The sequence below is a fragment of the Balaenoptera physalus genome (genome assembly GCF_965194825.1).
Source record: "Balaenoptera physalus genome assembly, chromosome: 21".
Lineage (NCBI taxonomy): Eukaryota > Metazoa > Chordata > Mammalia > Artiodactyla > Balaenopteridae > Balaenoptera > Balaenoptera physalus.
The window spans coordinates 27477512-27501628 of record NC_138902.1 but is presented as its reverse complement, the minus strand read 5'-3'; the positions used below and the strand labels follow the sequence as shown (position 1 = coordinate 27501628).

At 39.8% G+C, this 24117-nt stretch overlaps 1 protein-coding gene across 1 annotated transcript in view; it reads left to right on the top strand.

Moving 5' to 3' along the window:
• The first annotated feature begins 7502 nt into the window (after positions 1-7502).
• The window catches only part of MTUS1 (microtubule associated scaffold protein 1), a 151566-nt gene continuing 134951 nt past the window's right edge, over positions 7503-24117 (top strand). The window contains 2 exon segments of the mRNA XM_082444492.1: positions 7503-7633; positions 15135-15248. The gene's annotated coding sequence lies outside the window, so the exon portion shown is untranslated.

Sequence of the window (24117 nt, the reverse complement as noted above, 5' to 3'; positions counted from 1 at the left end):
AAATGTATTGTTATGAATTTGTTTCATGCGGTTTTCTGTGTCTGTTATATTTTACAATTAGACTGTGGTGTAATAAGAATTGGATTAGGTCTTTGATCTGGATCCTGGCACAAAGCTCCTTAAAACTCTTGGAATTTCTCAGATAGGAATACCTTCCGTCATTCATAAGGTTGGTGAATGCATCCAGGTCCTGGGAGGTTGGTGCATCCCACTTCCACGGGGGCAGAAATTCCTGTGCTCTGGATCCTTCTGGACCTCACTCTATGTACCTCTTCATCTGGCTATTCTTCCTGTTCTTTACAATATCCTTTATAATAAACTGATAAATGTAAGTCAGTGTTTTTCTGAGTTCTGTGAACCTCTCTAGCAAATTAATCAAACCCAAGGAGGGGGTCATGGGAACCTCCAGTTTATAGGCAGCTGGTCAGAAGCACAGGTAACAACCTGGACTTGAGTCTGGCATCTGAAGTGGGGAAGTCTTGTTGAGACTGAACCCTTAAACTGTGGGATCTGATACTATCGAAGAATTGAGTTAAATTTGTAAGACACCCAGTCAGTGTTCGCTGAGAATTAAATTGCTTTTGTTGGAAAAAATACATTGGAGAAGGTTAAACAAATTCACCCGTATCTTTCTGGACACAAGCTTTGAACTAGTTAAATTCATATTTAAAGGGTTTCTTCCAGGTACATTCAATTTAATGGAAACCTGTTGGAGTTTACCTAGAATGCCAAACTGTTAAAAGAGGCAACTCTGGGTATTTACAGTAAAAGTGGCACTTAGTTTTGCCTTTTAACTTGTCAGCAATGGAAAATTCCTCCACACTAAAGACCATTAAGAGGAATGGGGTTGTTTCTTGGCACCAGAGGGTACTTGGTGGGGTATGGAAAGAAAACATGAGAACTTTTATCTAGCTATCTGTCTATTTTTTTTTTTTGAAAGAAAACATTTTGATTTCTTTATTGTATATGTAAGGACATCTTTTCAGACTGGGATCTATCTTGTCTATTTTTAAATCTTATCCTTTTCTACTTTTGTGTGTAGTTTATTGCGTATATATCAGTACTCTAATGCTATATATAATTTATAAATAAATAAATGTTAGGCATGCATACTCGGTATAAAATAAACATCATTTAAACAAGGAATGGTGTTGGGGAAGGTAAGTCTTTCCTTAGCCTCAAGTTCACAGGCCAATGGGAAGGGAAATGAGTGATATCAGCAATTCCAAACATGAGCTCACACAATAATCATAAGTACATGAATAATAATATCCTATATTTTGTCCTCACAACAACCCCATGAGATCTAAGGAACTAATTTTATAGAAGAGACACAGATCTCAACAGGTCAAATCAATTAAAACATATCTAGGTATCAAAACTAAGTCCAGTTTTGTCCTCGGTTTTGGAGGGATAGTGGTATTTTTATTTTTTATTTTTATTTTTTGTCCATGCCTCATGGCGTGTGGGAGCTCAGTTCCCTGACCAGGGATTGAACCAGTGTTCCCTGCAGTGGAAGCACAGAGTCTTAATCACTGAACAGCCACGAAAGTCCCAGTGGTATTTTTTGTTGTTTGTAGTAGATTTATTCTCCTATTTAAGATTTGCAGACAATAAAATTTTTTTTTCCCCTGGGATAAACAACAAATAACAAACACATATATATGTGTGTGTGTATATATATATATACATATATATATGATAATTGGATTGTAAATTAGGGGAAATTAACCATAATTTTGTAGGTACTCAAAAAGAGATCAGAAGTATACTTATCCAAAATAGATAAATCTTTGGTGGTGTTAAATTACCACCCTGGATTATCAACCTGACTTCTCAATGTTCTAGAAACCCAAAGTTAAGATTGTCTTCCTTCCTGGTAACTAACCAGGGGCTGACTTGACAATGTTGGCGCAGGGCAATGCGACTTAGGCCCACATAATGCTAGTGCTACTCACTGTATGGATAAAATAATGATGACAATATTTCCAGTGGCTCTTTCCTGAATTGCCAGCCTATGCTTAGAAAGGTGATTATATTTTGAGGAACGCTTATGTAACAGCATGAGGGCTAATGTCCGTTGTTCATTTAGTACAGGGCTCTTCCTACATCATTATGATTTTCAAACATTTGTTAGAACTTAGAGCACTAGGCCCACTTGACTGCATATCATTTGCAAGGAGGGAGATTTCAGTGTCAAGTATGGATCAGCAACTCTGAATCAAGACCAAAAGGTGCAAAAGAATTGAACCAAAAATCAATCAGTAGATGAGGCCTGGACACAGGGTATCGGTCACAATGAAGCAACACTGAACCCATTAAGCTCCATGGTTTGCACCCTTTGCACTCTTTTTAGGTGATCACTGATCAATTAGAAAGGCCCAAGGGAAAGGGCGGTGAGTTGGAAGGCTGCCCCCAGCTCTCTAAGGGTTTGCATTTGGCCAAGAGCATAAGGCCAGAGGCATAAATTAAAAGCAAATTCAAAAAGTCCAAGTAGACTGTGATAGTCTCAAAGACGTGAGACTTCAGAGCTACACACTTGTTATTATATTTGTCATGAAGCAGTAAATACTTTGAAATTGAAAATACATCCACTTTTTAAGGGAAGACTCTGTCAGATCAGAGCAAAGGCTAACCAAGTCCAAGTGTGACACAGTTATGATTGTCAAGAGCGGATTATGAAGAACAGTAGTTTCTTTAGTCATGACATTTTAAGCAGTCAAAGTAAACATTTTCAAAGTGGTTTCATAACAAACTGATGGTGCTATATATTTTTTAATTTCTTCCTAACATGAAGTGGTCAAAAGCAGAATTACAGAACAACTTGTTTGTGTGTGAGCTAAAATAATTTTAGCATCATGCTATAAGAATGATTCCTTCTGCAGAGTCTATAAATGGAATAAAAGGACTGTTGAAGATGCCTTCCATGTTATGGGAGGATGGAAAATTTCTCGGATGTTCTCACATCATTTTGATAAGAGAAAGCTATATTTCCTTGTTATTGCTACTGCTCTGGACTTAACAAGAAACTCTTTTCTTTCTTGAGATACTTAACTTGTTAATCTGCAGACTTCTACCCAAGAACATCCCTACTCTGAGAGTCACCCTTCTGGAACATTGAGAGAAGAGTCCACGTGAATCTCCAAGTCCATTAAGAAGAAAAATGGATAATTAGGAACCCAAGAATTATTTATAAATAAATCAAGACCATTCACTGCTCTGATGCTGTTTTCTTGTTGTGCAATCACTGCTACAGCTGGTCAGTGTACATATTTGACCATGCGTGTGTCATCATCTTGGGATACAAGTAACAACAGTCATGTGGCAATTTGTAATGTACATTTTTCTCTTAACAAAAAGAGGAAAAAAGTCATCTACAATATCACAGAATTCCAGCATTCTGGGTCTCTATCACTTCTAATAATTCTTTATCAAGTGGCCAACTAGAAAATTTCTGGAATGTTGTATAAAGCAACTATGTCTATCTCTGAGGTGAGGGATGTGTGGAGATGTTAGAATTTGACCATGAGCATATTTGATTTTCTGAAGCATATAGGAAGGAACTGCTATCCATGCACATCTATTTACAGTCAATCCTTGATCGCACTAGGTTGTTATAAGGTTTGATTGACATTGGCCTAGTCCCTGATTGGGTAAATACCTTTAAGTTGAGTTTTATTATACTTTGGGTTTTATTCAAAGTCACTATAAAAAAATAACCATATAAAGTTCCTTACAGTATTATCAACAATATATTGTTGTTTTCCATTCAGTAGTCTTGATTGGAAACATGAGTGAGAAAAATTTTTCTTTGAATTCAGTGCTAGGAAAAGCTTTGCTTCCACTGAGGAACTATCAGTCCCTTTTGAAAAATGGTGATTATGTAACTGGCTGGGGCACTTGGCTACCAAGAAGCTCACTGGTTTAATTTGTTACTCAGTGGCACGTTTACTCTTACCTGTGTGCTTTTCCTTAGATTCTATTTTATACTTATAAATATTTATTTAAAAATTTTACTGTGCCTGTCTTTGTGAGTTGTTCAAATCCCTTGTTCAATGCAGTGGTGGTATAAGTAAATATAAATTAATACCAAATTTTTAAAGAGATCAAGTTTGGAAAAAAAAAAAAAAAAGAGATCAAGTTTGGGAATAAAATAAATGACTCCATGGAATTCCCATGGAATTACTTCCTCCCTACTCAAATCAATGGTACTAGAGTTTCCCTCTTGGGAATTAAGGCTGGAATCCTTTTTCCATTTCTGATTGAATGTGACTTTGGGAAAATTAGCTGGAAGCTCTACCCCAGGGAGACGTCAATGTTTATAAAATTCTAAGGTATTTGCTAACTCATCATTTTCACTATAATCACAGCATGTTAGAATTTTGTGTACTAAAGTTTTCCTTTTTAGATAAACTAGAGAACAAATAGTTTGAAAGCATCTATTGAGCATTTTGTTTTTTTCCCCCATTAATGCATGAGAAATTTGATCATTTATTTTATCTATAAGTGAAATTAGTAGGGAGGGAATATGAGCTATTCCTGACAGCAGAACTTGAGGTGGTGAAAAATTTTAAGTTTTAGAATGGGTACTATTATTTACATGGCTCAAAATTCAAAAAATACAAAATTATATCTAGTTCAGTTTATCTTCAAACGCTGCCTTCCAGTTGTCTAGCTCCCTTCCCAAGAAGCAACCAATCTTATCAGGTTCTGGTATATCTTTTCAGAGACATATTATGCTTCTACAAACAAACAACTGTATACAATTTCCCCTTTTTAATAGAAAATAACATACTATTACATAATTGTTTTGCATTTAAAAATTTGTGCACATAATGTATCTTGGAGATCATTTCATGAAAGTTCAAAGAGCTTTCTCATTCTTTTTTTTTTAAGCCTTCATAGGATGTCATTTTCTGGCTATATCATAATTTACCAGTCTTTTATTAATGAATGAACTTTTAAAAAAGTCTTTTGTTATTAAAAATGCTGAAATGGACAAGCTTACCTGCCATTTCTCACGTGTGTTGTAAGATAAATTCTTATAGGTAGACTTACTGGCTCAAAGGATATGTGCCTTTATAACTTTGTGAGGTATTGTGAATTGCCCTTGATGGAGATCATTCTAATTTACATTCATAATCTGCATTGTGACTGCTTGTTTCTCCACACTTCTGCCAACACACAGTGGTTATCAAGCTTTCTAATCTTTGTCAATCTGAGCAGTGAAAAAATGGTTTCTCAGTATAGTTTTAATTTGCAGTTTTCTAATGGAGAAAAAAAATGCTTTTTTTTTTTTTTTTTTTTTAGGACAAAGGACCACAAAGTTATGTGGGGTTATTATCACCCTTAGTATTGTTCCTGGAGTCTGTAGCAGGTCAACATTAGAGTTCAGAGATCAAGAACATGGCAACATGCCCAGAACCAAGATGGAAAAAAAAGTCAGCAGGCCCCATTTCAAGCATATTTGCCTTGACAGAGTCCCAGATGATGTCCCTAGAAGGTAACTTCTGTTTTTATGTGGATGCAATTAGAAGCTAAGTTTCAGATTCCCCAATGGCCCCAAAGGCTGATTCTAAATACTTAGGAGAAAGTTTTGTTTTGTTTTTGTTTTTTCCCTTCAATCTATACCATGGAAAAATGAAGTAAAACAGGTTCTATATTTATAGATATAACTAAGCCACACAATAGAACTTGTGGGGGGTTGGACCAAGTCACCTGGGTCACATGAGGGTTATAAAGATTAAATGGTACGTTTAACCCTGGAGTATTCTGCTTAGGGAGGAGGCATGTTGCTAATTAGCATATTTGCCTGGTGACTTGCAGAAACAATGTTAGTGCTTTGTTTTATTTTGGTTTGTTTTTTGGTGCTTTTGCATAAGGGAGAACAATTCAACGGTGTTTAATGCTGTACCTCTTTAAAAATAATCAAAAAGGACTGTCAACATGTAATGGAATAAAAAGATCAGGAGTTAGGTTAGCTGGGTTTGTGCTTGCCCCTCACTAGCTGTGTGACCTTGAGCAAATCGCTTCACCTTTCTGAGCTTCCATTTCCTCACTTGAAAAATGGAGGTAATAATCTGACCTATATACCACTGGCTCTTGCTGAAGAACTAATGGAACACTGTGCGCATGAAAAGGCTTTATAACAGTAAATGGCAATACATCTGTTAGTTGATCTGATAGTGATAGTATAGAAAACTTGGTCAATTACAGTATCCTCAGCTTAATTCTCAGAGAAAAACTTACTTCTCTTAAAAATCTTTTGGCAAATCCCAACCAGGTAATTAAACATCTCAAAAAAATTTCGACTCAAGTTGCCCGACATTTAATGGTTCAATAATGTCACATCCCTCGTAGGTGGACTAGCCCCTTTGGAAAATCTTTGTATTAAAAATATGCCGATAGATGAAAATATTCTATGGGCCTAATAGACAGCTATGGTTGAAATTTGTTCAGTTTAGCAAAAAGGACGTAATTTGTGTTTAGAGAAAAGTGGGTCCGGCCTCGTTTCTGCCCCTGGTGTGCTAGTCTCCTTTCCACTTTTTATTCGAAGATCTAACAGCTGGAGCTCATGGCTTTAAACTTTAATAGGTGTTTGCCGGTAAACCTCTTAGAAGCGCGAAGATAAGACACAGCGGGAGTCGGGCACTCTGAAGAGACAATCTCTGCTGGTTCCTTGCAAACCTCCGCCCAGATAATTCTGCCACCTTCCCACTCCCTATCCCCACCCCGTCCCGCCCTCGCGGCCCTGCCCCACGGCTAGCGGGAAGCGCGGGAGCTCGCACGGAAAACACAGGTGGCAAGAGGGGGAGTAGGAGGCAAGATCCACTCGGCAGCAGGCCAGGTTTGGGGCCCCAGCTCCGGGCACGGCTGAGCCCCGGTCGCCCGCGGGGACCTGCGTGGTTTCGGACCTGTGAGGTCTCGGGCCTGTGTGGTCTCCGACCTGCGCTTCTACCAGGTGCGCAGGCAGCAGCCCGGGGCGCCGCGTCGCGCGTGGCAACAGGTGCATCGCAGCCCGGAACAGACGCCGCAGGCGTGGGGCGGGTCGGCACTTAGGCCGGGAGCGCGCGCGGCTCCGGGTATTGGGACCCGGGAGCGCGAGAGGAGGGAGGGAGCTGGCGGGCGGGCCAGGCCCGCCTACCTGCGGAGCGGAGCCGAGCTGAGCGGAGTGGAGCGGAGCGCGGCGGGAGCCTCCAGGGCCGGTGTCTCGAGGTACAGCCCCGCGCGTCTTTCAAGTTTCTTGGGGCGCAGCGCCCTTGGCTGCCGCCTGGCCTTTGTCTCCAGCTGCGAGGCGGCGGCGGGCGAGGGGGGCAGAGGGGGCCGCGTTTTGCTATTTACAAGTTTCCCGAGCTCCCCGCCCTGGCTCCACCCCTCGCGGCCGGAGAGGCTGGGAGGTTGGGGCGCCCCGGACTCCGGGTTCCCGCCTGGCAGTTGCAGCGGCGGACGGGGGCGGGAGTTGGCGACAAGCCGTGTGTCCCCAGGTGCAGGCGCTGCCCGCTGGGCACTGGTGGCACCCGGGCCTCCCGGGTGGGCCTGGCGCGACTTCGCCGAGGGTCCAAAGGGCGCCCGGGCTCGGAGTGCTGGTCTCCCGGCTCCCCGGGGGGCTCGGGGTTGGCTCGAGGCGCTGCAGGTAAGTGCGGAGTTGCGTCGATTGCCGCTGCCCAGCCGGTGCGCAGTGGGGATCGCGGGCGAGGGTGGAGAGCGGACCCCCTGAACGCGACCGTCACAGGGTGCCGGACTGGCTCCGAGGGAGGGGGTGGGTATTCTGGGACCTTGGGTGCCAAAGTTGGGGGAAAGGTGGGGAGGCTGCGGAGGGCTGGTCTCACGGGGTGGGGGGTGGGGGGTGGGGGTGGGGGCGGGCAGCGCAGCTCGTGCGGAAGGGACGGATGCGGATCACGTAGCTGTCACCTTGAAAGTGACCGAAGGCATTTACTTTAGAGTTAGTTACGCAGACTGACAAGCTCGCAGCCGGAAGCCGCCTACCAGACACTTGACCCGCCTGGGCCCGTCCGGACCCCCCTGGGCCTGGCACTCAGCCTTCCTGCTGGGCGGTTCGCTTGGGCCCATTCTCAGCATAAGCAACCAGGGCTGAAAAGATGGCATTAATGAGGTTGCTGTAATTCCCAAGGTCCTCTCGCCTGTGTCTTATTACTTCCTGCGGTTCACATGTGCTTTTCTAGCTCTTTAGAAAAATCCACTCTTAACTAAGATCACCTGATTGACTACAGTAATTAGTGGACTTAGGTGTTTACCTACCTTAAATAAATTTTTGTCCTTTTTTTTTTTTTCAGACGTAAACTCTTTTCTGCTAAGTTATTTATTGATTCTGACTTGGACTAATTTATTTTGGAGTAAGAATGGAGAGATTAATTCTTCATTTAGCCTGCAGAAGTTTTACATGCCCCATTAACTACTGTTTGTTTCAAGTAGTCAGTGTACTAAGAAAAGAAATCCAGTGTGTTTTGTTTTCTTTGTTTGAATAAGGTCTTAGGCGAAACAGGGGAGATGAAAGCATTTGTGTTTTGCCAGGTGATAGGAATTCAATCGTCTTCACATGAAACCTTGAGCCCTTGGGCTGGAGGGTGAGCGTATTAGGCATGGAGGGAAGGAGGCAGACCATCTAGGAGGCAGGGGAATTTTAAAAAATGAGAGTAGGTCCTTCCTGGGAACCTATGACCTCCTTAGGGAGTTTAGATTCACTCAGATAACAGTGTGTGGTTAACCCTGAAAGGAATTGCATAGTTGGAATTGCAGTTCTGTAGGCAAACCTATTTTTCAGGGATAATTAGGGCAGGAAATGATGGGCAATTTAAATTGAACCAATGATGTCCTGTTTGTATAGTGCTTTACAATGTATAAAGTGCTTTTATTGATTTTTTTTTTTCCTCCCCTCAAGTACAAAATTCCCTAAGGAAAGTTAGGCTCTAGAGTGCAGGCTCAGTAGTTGTGGCGCACAGGCTTAGTTGCTCCACAGCATGTGGGATCTTCCCGGACCAGGGCTCGAACCCGTGTCCCCTGCATTGGCAGGTGCATTCTTAACCACTGCGCCACCAGGGAAATCCCACAGTATTTTCTTTATACTTGCTAACCTATAGCAGATTTACTTATTACAATATATAGTTTATATAAAACTGTATAACTGTAGTTAATACTGTTGCATGATGTTTTCTTTTCTGCTTAACATATCATGAGAAACTTCCCATGTCATTACAGTTCTACATAATATTAGTGACTACATAATACTACACTGTATAGATGTAACAATTTATTTAACCGTTTCCTTATAGCTGAACTTTTCATTTATTTCCAATTACTATTATTAAATATATACTGATGCAACAAATATCCTTTATAAAACTTTATATATCTCCTATATTTCCTTAGGATGGAGTCCTGTGGAATACAGCTGATGGCTCAAAGATCTATCGATACAGAGTGACCACTGCTTTCTAAAAAAAAATGTTTTACCAAAGTTTGTTCCCACCAGTTCCCACTCTATGAGAGTACTTGTGTTACTGTATTTTTGTTAATACTGAGACTCATCCTGCAAAGGAAAAATAATTATTGCCAGCCTTATAGGTGAACAGTGCTATCTCACTATTTAAATTTCATTTCTTTGATTCCAAATGATGTTGAATATAAAAAATCTCTAGTTATTTTCCATTTTTATTCCCTTTTAATTGAATGTAGTGCCCAGTTTTTCTCCTGGAGATACTAGTATTTTTCTAGTAATTCATAAGAGCCTTCGATAGTAAACTTTTGCCTTTTGTCATGCAGGTATTCCCCCCCACCCCAATTTTGTCTTTGTCTTATAAAGACAAACACTTAGCTCATGTTTATAGTAGTTTTGACTTATAGAAGTTCTGTATCTTAATGTAGCCAAATCTGTTGACTTTCTCAAAAACAAAAATTTTAACTCTTCTGAATCATAGCCCAAGAATGATGTATGACCGTGGCACAAGATAACTTTTAAAAGAATTCTCCGGAATTCTGAATTACATTTTTTTCAAATCCATTAGGAGAATCTCCATGTCTTGGAGTAGAGACTGTTGCAAAACAGATTGCTCTGTTGATGAGAGATAGTTGTGCATGGTATGTAACATTAGGAATAGCATTCTTTGAAATCTGAGAAGAAAGTTTTAAATCCCAGGGAATGAGCCTTTCAGATCTGTTCTGTGATTATGTAAACTGGTTTCACAATCCATTTATCGTCAATAGTTCATTTATAGTATTATCTTGTCACAATTCTTCTTTTTATATTCATTATTGTAGTTTCATACTGAATTGTTTTTTTTTAATGTTAACACTTTTTAAAGAATTTATTTTATTTTTTATTTTTTGGCTGTGTTGGGTCTTCGTTGCTGCGTGCGGGCTTTCTCTCGTTGCGGCGAGCCAGGGCTGCTCTTCGTTGAGGTGCGTGGGCTTCTCATTGCGGGGGCTTCTCTTGGGGCAGCATGGGCTCTAGGCGCGTGGGCTTCAGTAGTTGCAGCACGCAGGCTCAGTAGTTGTGGCTCACAGGCTCTAGAGCGCAGGCTCAGTAGTTGTGGCACACGGGCTTAGCTGCTCCGCGGCATGTGGGATCTTCCTGGACCAGGGCTCAAACCCGTGTCCCCTGCGTTGGCAGGCGGATTCTTTTTTTTTTTTTTTTTTTCACACACACACACACTGTATTTTATTTTTACAAGAGATAAATTAACTGACACCAAGCATTGTAAATGGATGACCACAACAAAAGCAACAATGATTGCAATTACCAAACACGAAACATACTCTTACTATGTCATAATTCAGTCCAGTAATCCTCCACTGTAACAGCTCCTTTACTTTGCAGTGAAAATTGATTTGTATATTTTTTGCCTCTGAGTCCTTGTGGGATTTTTTTTTTTATTCAAACAGAAAGTCACAAAAATTATAATCATCCTCATCAGTTCACTCAGTCCCATGTAATTAATTTTTTTTTCATCTTGATCTTTTGTTAGCACTTTTATGAATTCATCAGATTTCCATTAGAGTTCTGAAAATGCTTATTCAGTTCAGCAGTATAGTCAGTTACCAGAAACCTGTACTTGTCAGAGTCTTTTCCATGAATTCCTTGAAGATGAAACCCTTTTATAGGAACATTTTTGCAAAAGCATCAGAGTACACCCAGAAGTGTCTGTAAATGACAAAAGACTTAAAAATGACCAGGGTTAAAGTTTTGTTGAAAGTTCATAATAATGCAATTGACAAGGAAATTTAGTTATTTCTGAGATATACATTTTAAAGTAATAACTAGAATTATGACTTATTATACCAGAACATATAAGATTTTTAGAAATTTCATGTAATGTCTGAAACATTTATATTAACATATTTCCATACAAATAACCCAAAGAAAGTTTAGTATTAGTTGGTTTTTTTTGTTTTTTTTTTATACTGCAGGTTCTTATTAGTCATCAGTTTTATACCCATCAGTGTATACATGTCAATCCCAATCGCCCAATTCAGCACACCACCCCCCACCCCACCGTGGTTTTCCCCCCTTGGTGTCCATACGTTTGTTCTCTACATCTGTGTCTCAACTTCTGCCCTGCAAACCAGTTCATCTGTACCATTTTTCTAGCAGTAGCCACTGCTCCAGCAGGGAAACCCCATACTGAATTGTTGATATGAGTCTTTTTTTTTTCTTTTCTTTTTTTTTTTTTGTGAATTATGACTGTTTATTTCACATGTCCCCCCCTTTGAACAACCACAACATAGACATTCAAGAAAAAGAAGAAAACAGTCTTCAGCTGATTCAAACCAGTGATACCAAAAGACTCACTATCTGTATTTATACACAGGATAACTATATTCTTAAGTAACCAGAGTTACTCCTACACCTTTCGTTTTCTTTTCCTTACCCATCCTCATCTCTATTTTTTTTTTAACATCTTTATTGGAGTATAATTGCTTTACGAGGGTGTGTTAGTTTCTGCTTTATAAAAAAGTGAATCAGCTATACATATACATACATCCCCATATCTCCTCCTTGTTGCGTCTCCCTCCCACCCTCCCTATCCCACCCCTCTAGGTGGTCACAAAGCACGGAGCTGATCTCCCTGTGCTATGTGGCTGCTTCCCACTAGCTATCTATTTTACATTCTGTAGTGTATATATGTCCATGCCACTCTCTCACTTCGTCCCAGCTTACCCTTCCCCCTCCCCGTGTCCTCAAGTCCATTCTCTACATCTGCATCTTTATTCCTGTCCTGCCCCTAGGTTCTTCAGAACCTTTTTTTTTTTTTCAGATTCCATATATTTGTGTTAGCATATGATATTTGTTTTTCTCTTTCTGACTTATTTCATTCTGTATGACAGACTCTAGGTCCATCCACCTCACTACAAATAACTCAATTTCGTTTCCTTTTATGGCTGAGTAATATTCCATTGTATATATGTGCCACATCTTTATCCACTCATCTGTTGATGGACACTTAGGTTGCTTCCACGTCCTGGCTATTGTAAATAGTGCTGCAATGAACATTGTGGTAGATGACTCCTTTTGAATTATGGTTTTCTCAGGGTATATGCCCAGTAGAGGGATTGCTGGGTCGTATGGTAGTTCTTTATTTTTTTTTTTTTTAATAAATTTATTTATTTTATTTATTTATTTTTGGCTGCGTTGGGTCTTTGTTGTTGTGCAAAGGCTTTCTCTAGTTGCGGCGAGCGGGGGCCACTCTTGTTTGCAGTGTGCGGGCTTCTTGTTGTGGTGGCTTCTCTTGTTGCAGAGTAGGGCTCCAGGCGCACGGGCCTCAGTAGTTGTGGCTCGCGGGCTCTAGAGCGCAGACTCAGTAGTTGTGGCACACGGGCTTAGTTGCTCTGCAGCATGTGGAATCCTCCCGGACCAGAGCTCGAACCCGTGTCCCCTGCATTGGCAGGCGGATTCTTAACCACTGTGCCACCAGGGAAGCCCTGTATGGTAGTTCTGTTTTTTTTTTTTTTTTTTTTGAATTTTTGAATTTTATTTTACTTATTTTTGTATACAGCAGGTTCTTATTAGTTATCCATTTTATACATATTAGTGTATATATGTCAATCCCAATCTCTCAGTTCATCACACCCCCCCCACTTTCCCCTCTTGGTGTCCATACGTTTGTTCTCTACATCTGTGTCTCTGTTTCTGCCCTGCAAACCGGTTCATCTGTACCATTTTTCTAGGTTCCACATATATGCGTTAATATATGATATTTGTTTTTCTCTTTCTGACTTACGTCACTCTGTATGATAGTCTCTAGATCCATCCATGTCTCTACAGATGACCCAATCGTTCCTTTTTGTGGTTGAGTAATATTCCATTGTGTATATGTGCCACATCTTCTTTATCCATTCATGTGTCGATGGGCATTTAGGTTGCTTCCATGACCTGGCTGTTGTAAATAGTGCTGCAATGAACATTGTGGTAGATGTCTCTTTTTGAATTACGGTTTTCTCAGGGTATGTGCCCAGTAGTGGGATTGCTGGATCATATGGTAATTCTATTTTTAGTTTTTTAAGGAACCAGTATGAGTCTTTTCTTGATGTTTGATAAGATATATATGTAATTTAAAATGTTTTCCAAATTAATTTTTAACACTACTCATAAACTGTTGATTTGGAGAGGGGAAAAAAAAAAAGCCTTCCAGATTTCTCAGACTTGGGGTATCTCTCCATACGATGGAAGCTGAAGTATACCCTGAGGATGTTTAAAGACCTCACTAAGAGTGCTGTCCATAGGAGCCTGAGTTCCTGCCTTTCACTCCCCATCTTTTCTAGCCTAACAATAAGCCATAGGCCCATATATGAGCTGTGAGGATGTGGTTGGTATGTGGTGTGCGTTTGGAGGTACTTAGAAATGGGCCCAGACTCTCTGGAGGTAGGTGAACCTAGGAGGAAGTGACCATCACCACTTAGCTGGCAGGTACTTGGGCAGCAGTGGCTTGTGGCCGCCGCAGGAGATAAAGAGTGACCAAGAATGAGTGATCCTACCCTGCAGGAAAAGAAGGATTAAATGGTTTGGTATGACATTAGCCAGCCTGAAATGTGGTTCAGAAAAGCCTGCCTTGATCAGGGTTCTCCAAACTTGGCTTGGGACAGTGCAATATAACTAGGAACTGAGTTTGCCAACTTCTAACAATTTACTTCTAAACAAGTTTTATAAAAGATTGCCCTAATGGTAGTTTCCTCTTTTTTGGCCGCACCATGCAGCATTCGCGATCTTAGTTCCCCGACCAGGGATCAAATCCGTGCCCCCTGCAGTGGAAGCGGGAGACCGCTGGACTGCTAGGGAAGTGCCTGGTAGTTTCCTTTTTAAAATGACTTCAGTGTTCTTTGAAATCAGCAGTTATTACTCTTCTGTGTGGGTGGTTATTCATGATATTAATGCATGACTTTTTCTTGTTCACTTGGCTCCAGATGAAAAAGACGTTTCCATTTTGGGGATGACAGATTTGGGGACTAATCTTTACTGTGTAGATAGATACAATAATACTTCATTTTCATATACCATAAGTAAATTTGCAATTTGTGATTGCCCTGATGTCTAACTTTTACACAATCAAGGAAAAAATGGTTTGCTCCACAAATTTAGAGTGTAAACAAGGTTGAACCTAGTGGTATTTTACTTCGGTAAATAGCTTTCAAGCATTTTAGAAGTACATACTTGCATACAAATCTGATTCCCAAACAGCCTTGTTTGTTCATTAAAGCTAGTAGGTTTTCCTTAGCCTTGTGTTTAAGTCCCATACTGAAGAGAAGTAAAAATGTATTTACTTAAAGATAAACTGTATTTAGGTCTTGCGAGTAGGCCCAGATCTAAATTAATAAATGTTTTTGTGTACACATTACTTACATGAGTAAAAGAAAAACCACACATCCTACCTATAGTCTAACCTAAAACTTTTATTTCATTTTGAAGTTGTAAAACTATAGATAGTTTTAAAGGCAGTTAAGGTTTCTTTTAAGGAAACGTTTACTTCTTTAGTAGGGTTGAATAGATTCTTCTTGAGCAGTGAAGGAAGATGAAGAGTGGGTCATAAGTTTCTCAAGCTAGCTGGAAAGGGCAGAGTGGTCGTGAGGAAATTTCTTCCAAGTATTGTCCTTTCGTTTGAAATTGTACTGATTTCATGTTTCAGTAAGAGCTGTGCTGAGCTGAAGGGCAGGCCTGGCCAGCCCCCTACTGTGTGCACACAGCAAGAGGAAGAGCCGAGACTAGGAAGAAAACAGCTGGGAACGAATCGGTCTTCTAGGTAAGGTGCCATGGAGAGAGGGTTTTAAAGCCCTTAAATTACCTTATCATTCTTTTAATTCGTGCCTTGTCAATTTATATTTAAGTTCAATGCAAAGAAGAGAAAATCAGTGTTTAGTTTGAGGGCGAATCATTCATAATTACCCTGATCTTCTGCAGTTAACCAAAACATTTCAGGACATTTTGTGTCCTCAGTTGGCACTGAGGATGGAACCCCTCTAGGAGAGAGTCACACTTATCAAAAGAGTAGGAAGGAGAGGTGAAAAAATATATTCTTGTGTGAATAAACATATAGCTTAACTAATGTTTACGGCAATGTTCACGTTTGACTGTTGGTTGTTAACTCATCTTCTATGCTTTTTCTGCATTGGAAACTTGGTAATATTTAACTTGGGCATTATTTACGTACACCACAATTCTGAAGGAAAAGTCAATATTTCTTCATCTTATTTCAGATAAGCAGGTCATATAATGTGTTCAGCAGTGTTCAGTGACAAATGAGAAATTCCCTTTTATATTTATCTTGTAGATTGTCTTGATGGTTTGTAACAATTAATGATTTCAAGTTGAAACTGCATCTTTTAAAAACATAGTTCCCTTGGCTAGCTTCATGGAACAAAAATAGAAGCCAGTATAGATATAAGCAGTCTAAGATATGACATCCACACATGAACTCACCCCCTTTTCCCAACCTCTGTGTCAAGTTGATTGGGTTGTATTTACCAGACTAGCTACCAGTTAAATCTCCCTCTGCTATAAGAAGTCTTTTTTCTTGTGCAGTAAACTGCTACACTCTAGTCATCTTATTCCTAGGCAGATTATAGAGTTGAACCATGTTTGCACACTTCTACTAACCTAACCTAATAGTCTATAATTCAGATGAGGATTTCGGATGTCTTGGTGGTGAGAGAGTAAGAAAGATGGGAGAAATGGGTTACAAGGGTAAATTTTTTTATTTACCAAGAAAAATGCGCTTGTTTTGTTGGGTCTTCAATCTAGACACTATATGCAGAACCAGGCCACTTATACATAGTGTACAGTTAGGATTATGTTTTTATGTTAAGTGATGAATAAAAGGCATGAGTAACAATCCTTGCTGTTGGAATCTTAAGTTTGATTTTCATCCGCCTCAAACCATGTATTGAGCACTTTCTACGGGCCAAAGACTGTGCAGGGTAGATATGGGGAAAAAAAAGGAAAACTGCTCCAGTTCTCAGAGGAGTCAGCCAGAAAAGCCTCCACCATTGGGAACAGGGCAGTTTTGGACAGTTAGTAAGTGAGTTCAGGTTACTAGACATATTCTCTTGAGTCGTTACCATTGTGTCATACATTGGAAATTCTGCTTACTACATTGACCAAATTTAGGTAGACATAAAGTTTTTTTGACATTTTTGGTTATCTAAAGACTCCTGATCCTTAATCACTCTTATTCTTTTCCTTCTCACCAAAAGATACTTAGCACTACGGTCTGTGGTTTCACTTCCTTTCTCTGGATAAGCTTTTTAGTGACTTTTTCCCAGATCTTTTTATTACTTCTTATGAGCTTCTTGAGGATAGGGTCTGAACCTGATGATGCTGGGTAAGATTGTACTTTGAATAATTATTTGTACCAGATGTAGCCTGGAATAAATCGTCTAGAGCTCTGAGCTCTGATGGCATGGAAGTTTGAAATTCTTTCTTCAGTTAGTCACAGCTACTAGAGGTCTTTTAAGCCTGAGATGTTAATTTCCTCCCTGCTTTTCTCGACTTCCCTCCTTGTCGTCTCCTGGTGCTCCCTCCCCTCCATCCACTGTGATGTACTCAGCAAGCAGCTCATCCTGTCACTTCATGTCCCTCTGGAAGACTGTACCGTTAGGAGTTAGGGTCCCATAGAGCTGGAAGGCATGAGGCTCCTGTTCCTTCGGAGTTATAATTCTGTTTTATTATGAAGTGCCATTCTCAGAACATCTGGCATACCCATGTGCAAATACTTGTACAGAATTAATTCCACTTGTGATCATTTTATTCCATTCTCCATTTAGGCAGACAGTCACAAGTTGACAGTTTCTCGTGAATAGAGACTTGGGCTGTTTCTTGTCTGGGGAAATATGTATTTACATTTTAAAGAGGGATTTAGATGAATTTTCAGTCTGGGATTGTTTCTCTTAATACCTTTAATAAGATTTGTTTCAGAGTAGTTTTGCGTTTCTGTAGAACTTTTTGATGATTCACTAGAATTGCTGGTTATTGAATTTGATGTAGTACTCTCAAGTATTGAATTTTGTGTTTAACGCTTAAAAATTTCTGGTGTTGCTTTATGGAAATATTAAATGACAACTATGCAGAGTGAGTTACTAATTCATTTTAATGCCAGTATAAGAAGAATGGGTCCAGTCAATGAAAAGGGAATGGAGATAGGAAAAATCCTGCATTTCTCTTTTTATAAAAAAAACTTTAAATGATTTTATATTGCAGATGTGACTGTTTTTTCTCTTAGTTGTGACTATTATGTTAGAAAATGTTGGTTACATCTTGTTACGCTGAACATTTAAAATTTATAACCGTATAGGTACATAATCAAATGAAAATTGTTTTCTACTTATATGGTATATGTGGAAGCCTCCAGGGCTGGTTATTGTTTTTTTGTCTCTGCTTGCTCTTGTTTTTATTAAAATTGGAATAATAAAACAAATAGAGGTATTTCAACCTTGAGCTAGATTTTGCTCACCCTGATGTCCATTATGAAACCTTGGGGGCATACTATGTTATAGAACTGGAAAAAATGTTACGGGTATCCAGAACATTTGGCACAAGGATGTACTAGAGAGCGCACAGACTTTGAAGTTAGACCAAACAGGATTCGTGTCTGAGCTCTTCAGTGTTAGCTTCGAGGCTTTGGATAAGTTAATTCAATGCCTTTGCGCCCAGTTGCCTCCTCAGGACAGTGGGGATAATACCTGTCTTCTGGAGTTATTCTACCACACTGCCCAATATATGAAAGGTATAAATGCTAATAATTTTCCTTTGTTTCTTGTTTTAAACCTCTTCTGATTCATGGATAGGAAGTTTCATTAATTTTCTCCACGCAATTTTGGGGGTGTTGCTTGGATCCTCTGGTGCTGTCTGTAGGGAATTAAATTCCAGAAACAGGAGCCTGATAACTTTCCCTCTTCCTTAAAAAGAATTGGTTTATACCAGTACCAGTTGAGATTATTCATTATTTATTCTTCAACTCCACCTTTGTTACCTCTTGGTTTTCTTGGAAGTTTGTGTTTAGTGGAGTTGCTGATTTTTTTTATATTTGAGCTGTATTTTTTTTTAAATTAAAGTAGATACTTTCATCTTTGCTAAAGTCTGTAAATTATGTTGCCAGTTTGCTGTCAGCACATTCTAAAAGCACTCAGAATTGAATCATCACTTTGAATCAGTAAAGCGCTTGTGGATTTTAAAGTACTGCCATCCTCTGTTCTAATTTTTAACCTGTAACTTAGTCCAACAACATTCATATTTGAGAGTTTTGGTTTTAAAATGTTACCATTAATATATATAATTATTGAGGTAATGCTGAATTTTCATCTTTTGGACAAAGTGAAATAAAACAGCACCATATGTTTTTGGAAAGTAACTTGTAAGTACGACATTAAGGACGTTTTCATTCAATTATCACATCAACCCTATGAGGTAAACAGGGCAGGTTGTGAGAGTTCTGTTTTATACATGGGGAAACTGAGAAGCAGAACTCTTTGGATAAATGTTTTGTATTATGATGAGTAAGTTATGGAACCAGGACTAGGACCCAGATCTTCCCTCCTGGTCCATTCCCCACTCCAAATAGGATACTGTTACTTGACTACTTCTAATGCCATAAGAAGTAATAAATTACTGTTGCTAGGATTTTCTTCACATTGCTGCTGCAGTGGGATCAAAGGAACATGGTAGTTTGGAAATGTAAAATTTCAGATGACATAGCTTAGAATTATGGTTTGTTGTTTTTCCATTTTCTAGCCACAGAACATAAAACAGAATGTTAAATCTTGTAAGCCATTATGATTAGTAGCAGAAATGGAAAATTGACAGTTACAGATCATTACAACAGTATCTTACATTTCTATAAGAATTTATAGTTTTCAGACTGCTTTTTCAAAAAGAACCTAATTAGATTCCTTTGAACGATCATCTGAATCATTTGATTATAGAACAATACATTGTAAAGTATACCCATTTTACAGATAGTAATGCAAGGTCATGCATGTTGAATAGCGACTAATATTTGTTTTTCTGAAACATTTTTTTTTCCTATGGAAGTTTTGAATCCTATTTCCTTATTTTAAGCTACATAGAGGCAGGTAATTCTTGGGCAGATGGAGTTAACCCCAGGTAGAAATTTAACTAGGAGGTGAGGCCTGTTGTCAATCAGAACTGGGAAGAGAATGTCCCATAAAACCACAGTTACGCCTTGGGTATCAACCTTGGTTTCTAGCCCTAAAGGTCAACAGTTCTTATTACCAAAGTGACTTCTAAGGAATGTCTGCTGTTAGGACTTGGAAAGGAGGCCCCTTCAGGGAGGTTGGCTCTTCCTTGGGCTGCCCCTGTGAGTTACATGTGTACATACATTGACCTTCTGTTTAGGCACTCATATTTGCTAGTGGAAAGCCCAACACAGATAATCATTCTCAAGTAAAGGCTACAGGAAGTCGATGTTTAATGAAGTTTGCGAGATAAAATGTGAGGTGCTGACTTGTGTAACTGCACCCACACAAATGACACACACACACACACACAGTGACATTTTTCAATTGGTCTTGGAGTGATTCAAATGGAAAATTATTTCCTTTTCGCCAAGTGGACTTTGAAAGGATATGGCAAGTGTCTGAAAGAGTCTAAACATGTCCCTGTTCATGATCATTTAACACTTTCAGGAAAAGATTTTATTTTAGCTTTGAACTCTACCCTGCGCACCTGGTCTATGCTTGTTTCCTTCAAACAGCCTGGGCTATTTTTTGGGTAATTTCTTTAAATAGCTGTACATAATTCAGAAATGAAAATGATGCACAGTTTTTACATCAAATCATTTCTTTAGCCCAGTTGTACAAAGCTTGACAGTGGCCTTTGATAGACACTATGTGTAAATGGTGGTTAGGTTTTAGTTATTTTACTTTCATAGAGACAGTCCCTTCTGTGTTGGCTCAATACTATCCTGAAACTTTGGCTTACTGTTTTAACTCATTCTTTTTACTGATTTTCATGAAAAGGCTTACTTTTTGATGGGATTCTGAAAATTATCTACACCGTGATGTAATATCCACAAAAGTAAGAATTTAATTTTGTTCACCTCCCTTATCAGGAATACTTAGAAGAGTGCTTTATATTTAGTTGACCCAAAAAATGTTGACGAAATGCTGACTTAGACTGAGAGAGAATATTTTAGATTCTTGGGGGTCTGTTGGTTTGGGTTATAAGCACCTGGTACATGGTCCTGCTGACCCGCTGTTCAAGGAGACTGTTTAGGTCTGAAGCTATAGTGCCCTATAGGGTCATGGCCAGAGACTTACTCCTCTAGGAGGGTCAAGGTGAATATGTTACAGTAAATGTAAAAATCTCCATAAGTAGAGCAGGTTTGATGTCCATAAGATCAAAGATGGTGGTGGGCGTAGTCAGCCTTCAAGGTTTCAGTTGGGTAGGAAGGGTTAGTTGGAATGTAGATTATAGAACAAGAACCAGGAAAAACATCTCCCCCCGCAGCCCCACGGAAAGGCATTTTATTTTAAATATAGCAGTGAGTACATGTCAATCCCAAACTCCCAGTCTATCCCTCCCTCCACCCTTCCCCCCTGGTAACCATAAGTTCATTCTCTAAGTCTGAATCTGTTTCTGTTTTGTAAAGTCATTTGTATCATATTTTTTTTTTTTTTAGATTCCACATATGAGTGATATCATATGATATTTGTCTTTCTCTGTCCGACTTACTTCACTTAGTATGATGATCTCCAGGTCCATCCATGTTGCTGCAAATGACATTATTTAATTCTTTTTAATGGCTGAGTAGTATTCTGTTGTATACCATATCTTCTTTATCCATTCATCTGTCAGTGGACATTTAGGTTGCTTCCATGTCTTGGCTATTGTAAACAGTGCTGCAATGAACATTGGGGTGCATGTATCCTTTCAAACCATGTTTTTCTCTTTCTCTGGATATATGCCAAGAGTGGGATTGCTGGATCATATGGTAGCTCTATTTTTAGATTTTTAAGGAACCTCCATACTGTTCTCCATAGTGGCTGTATCAGTTTACATTCCCACCAACAGTGTAGGAGGGTTCCCTCTTCTCCACACCCTCTCCAACATTCGTAGATTTTTTGATGACGGCCATTCTGACTGGTGTGAGGTAATATCTCATTATAGTTTTGATTTGCATTTCTCTAATAATTAGTGATGTTGAGCATCTTTTCACGTGCCTCTTGGCCATCTGTATGTCTTATTTGGAGAAATGTCTCTTTAGGTCTTCTGCCCATTTTTTGATTGGGTTGTTTGCTTTTTTGATATTGAGCTGCATGAGATGTTTGTAGATTTGGAGACTAATCCCTTGTCGGTCTCATCGTTTGCAAATATTTTCTTCCGTTCTGTGGGTTGTCTTTTCATTTTGTTTATAGTTTCCTTTGCTGTGCAAAAGCTTTTGAGTTTAATTAGGCCCCATTTGCTTATTTTTGTTTTTATTTCCATTACTCTAGGAAGTGGATCAAAAAAGATCTTGCTGCAATTTATGTCAGAGAGTGTTCTGCCTATGTTTTCCTCTAAGAGTTTTATAGTGTCCAGTCTTACATTTAGGTCTTTAATCCATTTTGAGTTCATTTTTGTGTATGGTGTTAAAGAATGTTCTAATTTCATTTTTTTTTTTTTTTTACATGTAGCTGCATAAGTAGAGCAGGTTTGATGTCCATGAGATCAGACAAAAATGGTAGTGGGCGTAGTCAGCATTCAGGTTTTCAGTTGAGTAGGAAGGATTAGTTGGAAAGTGGATTGTAGAACAAGAACCAGGAAAAACATCTTTATTGTTCCAACCTGAATTAATGGATGTGTTCTGGAATACATAGTGCTGTTTATTAGCCATGTGATCTGTGGAAAAAAAATTTTTTAATTGAAGTAAAATTAAGTAACCTGAAATATGCTTAGCTTAAGTGCACAATTATGAGTTTTGACAAATATGCACGTGTGGAACCAACACAGTAATCGAGGTATAGAACATGTCCATCACTCCCAGAAAGTGCTTTCAACCATGCGAACAAGTTGCTAAGCTTCGGTCATCAGTAAAGTGAGGATTATAATAACGCTTGCTTTACAAGGTTGTTGCCATTATAACAGTAGCAAATAACAATTGTGTGTGAGTTAGAAAGTTTCCAAAACTTTCATGTAACTCTTAATCCTATGGGATGGAATGTTACTGTCATATCAGTTTTTACAGATGAGGAAAATGAGGCCAAGATTATTTTTGGCTTGATCAAGGTGGGTAACCCAGTTACCGAGTAAATGTGGGAACTCTCTGTGAGTGATGCCTGCCCTCCGTGTCTAGGCAGCTATGGGTCTGTAGCTGTATAGAGCTACCAAATGTTAGTTGATTTTATTTCTGTGAAAAGGCGAGTTCGGAAAGAGATCAAGAGTACATATTTGAACTGACTTTAATATCCATTGCTATTTATTAACTGTGTCTCTTGGGCAAGGTACTAACTGTCTGGAAACATCAGGTTTAGCATCCAGAAGGGGTGGAGGGATGGGAAGGAGGTGACTGTCATGGGACCTGTCTGTCCCACTGGACTATCAGCTGAGAGGGTGACTGTGAGAACACTTTGAGGACTTTCAAGTGCTACACGCCCCTGTCACTGTCGTTACCCGTGGAAGAGGTAGCTGCCTGCTCCCCGGTGCTGGCCTCACACACTGGCTGACTGTGGACAGACAAGTAGGACTTGACAGTGTGTCAGGGAGAGGCAGTTCCCACTTGTCGGTTTCTCGGTGCCATGAATACTGTGTTTACACAGCGTCTTCTGTCTCAGATCTTTCTGACATTCAAAAGCCTCAGACAGTTTTTCAGCTATTAGGTCAGCCTCACTCCACAGTACTTGTCATTTTATTTGGAAAGGGTCTTTAAAGAGAATTCTATTTTGATTTTCTTTCTGAAAAGTATACCCTTGGTACAAAACAGTATGCGTTGGTTTGAGGTGGGTGAATCCCTAAGTAATCCGAAGAACTGCAGGATGTGTTCTGGCCTGAACAGATTCTCTGGTGCGTGCTTCCGTATTCCTGAAGATGAGCCCTTCCCATCATGTGTTTAAATGCCAGTGATTAAACATAGCCCTTAACTTCAGGACTTAAATTTGGTCCGTGCAAACATCCTCTTCAAGGCTGTTCTCTTAAGGATTGTTTCCCCGCCCAGTACACCCACTCCTGGGATGGTTCTCAGTCCTGGAGGAGCGTTATAGCGTCATAACATCGCAGCAACGGCTGAGGGTTGTCTGGTCCAGGTGCTGCCTTTCAAGCTCTTGGCCTCTGCAGAGGCAGCTCCTCAGGGTTGGTCTTTAGAAGCCTCTGTCCATGTGTATCCCATGGGGTTTTTAATTTTTTTTTCTTTTTAAAATAAATTTATTTATTTATTTATGGCTGCGTTGGGTCTTTGTTGCTGCGCGTGGCCTTTCTCCAGCTGTGGCGAGCGCGGGCTACTCTTCGTTGCGGTGCGCGGGCTACTCTTCGTTGTGGTGCGCGGGCTTCTCACTGCGGTAGCTTCTCTTGTTGCGGAGCACGGGCTCCAGGCACAAGGGCCCCAGTAGTTGAGGCTCATGGGCTCAGTAGTTGTGGCTCGCGGGCTCAATAGTTGTGGCTCACGGGCTCTAGAGCTCAGGCTC